Genomic DNA, 2769 nt, shown 5'->3' on the forward strand with positions numbered 1-2769 from the left:
TCAAATTTTGGGGTAAAAAAGTGCGTCTTATACACCAAAAAATACGGTACCTTTAATATATTTCTCTAATCTGCTAATTTTTATCTTTTAAATTTAAATTGTTTATGTGTATTAAAGTTAATAGAAAGAAAAGTTTTTTTCTCAACTTTATACAACAACATATACACATACCATGGAAGCTTCTACAAAAATTGTAAGAACACCCTGTCAGTAGCTCAATGGTAAGTTTGAAGGATTATCACACTAAAGATCTAGTTTCGCTATTCTCATTGGGTGCAGCATAAATAACCCATTATATAGCTTTGTGCTTAACAAAAAAGAACATATTGTGGAAGCACAGAAGATGACATGCTCATTATCCGGATACAACAAATCATTTAGAGAGAGGGGCTGGAGTTAATGATATATGTATAAAAACAATTTAGATGTGAACCTTGAAATTCCGTTTATTACCCGAGATTTAATCTTTATATTACAGTTCATAAAGAAAATTAATACTTTTGTCTCAGATGTGTCCTTAGGAAATTGCATTTACTTGATTTAGGGTAAATGTCTAATCGAAGATGAACAATGAAAGAAATCTCTTTTAGGACTACAAATTAGATATAGGTGGTTTGAACTAGTATGTGGAGTTTTGTGATGTTTTATCTATTCTCATCTCCCATACTGCCACCTATCCTTTATGCTAGTGTTTCCAAACTTTATGTAGTCCCCCCCCCCCAACTCAGCATTATTTTTCTTGGGGCCCACTTCCTTCATACTGAATAATTTTCACAAGTGATAATAACAGCAAACACAGGACGGGGGGCGAAGCGGTGGCTGGAGGGGACGGCCAGGAGAACCCAAAAATAACAATGAAAAAAGTGGGAAAAAACGAAAAACAATATTTTTAACACTTTACATTTTCCTGCTAATATTTAAGAAAACTGATTAAAGAAAGAAACTAAAACTAAACAACTCTAAGAAAAAAGAAGATTCGACTTTACAATAAAAAACGAGCTGTTTTAAACAAGAAATCTGAAATATACATTAACATTCACACAGAAGTAGCTGTTATACGAGATGGATTAGGGATGTAACTTATTTTAACCCTACTTTGTGTTAAGTTTTGGTCTCTTCACTTAAAATGCCAAACTTGAATTTAAGCAGTATATATATACGAACACTTCATGGAACTCAGAACAGTAATGGAATCTAATAAGGCGAATTGTATTTCATAATATCTACTCTTTATCACTAGGTGCACTATTGTAGTGTGATTTATCATAACTTCTTTCATCAGAAGATGGAAATAAAATTACCAGTTAATGATTAATGTAGAGATCTTCAGTCACACAAGAAAATTTAAATACGACTTTCTGTCAGTTAATAAGGTGAATGGCGTAAAGTAGTGGTTTTCAAACTGTGGAGCACACCCCTTGGGTTATACGTTGTAACATTGTATTCAGTATGATATTAGGCTTACAGCACCCGATACAATAGGGCCTGATGGTTAGCTTGCTTGAACTGGATCTGAAGGTTGATGTTTCATGGCCCGTTGCTCCCGTAACAAGCTTTACATTTTGGAGCTGAGGGTGTTTTAAAAGGCTGACTGTCATATATTACTACTCAGTTGGATACGAGGTTGCTGTTGGATGCCACTGACTAGCTCCCTTCCCTCTAGCCAGTGAATTAAAAATTAGAAATGGTAATGTACAAGTAACCATTTGTGCAGCTTAGTGTGTAAACTATGAAATACATAAACAAATCTATACACTAAAAATAGAAAAGCCATGTTTTATCAAGTTTAACTTGACATGATAAAATGCAATATATGCTGTATTTTTCACACTGACTTCATTATTTAAAGTATTAATATCATAGTTGTTAGTTCATGTTTAATATTTTCTTCAAATTTTAATTAGTAATTTATTCTCGATATATGTAACCCCCCTCCCTCACTGCTTCGATATTACAGTTTTATTTCAACTGTTCCATTAGCTTCATATTTCCAAGAAAATAGGTAGTACTGAAAAAAATAAACATACTTAAAATTGACATTATCTGTTACGTTCTTTAAAATAAGCATGTTAATTCGAAATCGGTAATTGGTGATTTTAGAAGATATATACAATTTTGGTTTTCTGGAAGGATACGGGCATAAAGGAATTTTTTTGTGCTATGTCCCTATGAAATTAGATATAAAAAATATTTTTTATCACAACGAATATCTCAAAAGAGACATACCAGATTAATTAATGCATAACAGAAGTTTTATTTTGTTCTTTTACTGTATATATTTTTTCTATGGCCAAAAAATACTAATCAGTAAGTTCAGTTTAATGACTTCAAAGTTTAAACATTGATTATTTTCATAAGAGTTTCACTTTGTGAACGCTAGATGGCTGCATATTTTGACAGTATGAAATGACACAAATAAAATATTTGCACCTAGAATATAGGTAAAACAAATAAAGAAACATCCAAAGTAAAATTCATTGTACCAAGCATTGAGTCTTTATATAAATGACAGTTCTATCAAACAGGTATTAATGACCGAGTTTTCTTAATACCACTTTTTATGATAGTGTCACTTTTTGAATGCTTGATGACAAGGACATTGGATCATATACACCTGGAAAAAAGTTAAGCACCCCCAAATATTTTTCAGGATTGCTTATTGAAAATAAGGTTTAATTTTCATGATGTTGAGCAATGTTCATAATTTCAAACATAATTAAAAGGATGTGAGCGTTCAGGTGTGACATTTAAATCAGGCGCGTTTTTTTC

The sequence above is a fragment of the Limulus polyphemus genome, unplaced genomic scaffold (genome assembly GCF_000517525.1).
Source record: "Limulus polyphemus unplaced genomic scaffold, Limulus_polyphemus-2.1.2 Scaffold689, whole genome shotgun sequence".
Lineage (NCBI taxonomy): Eukaryota > Metazoa > Arthropoda > Merostomata > Xiphosura > Limulidae > Limulus > Limulus polyphemus.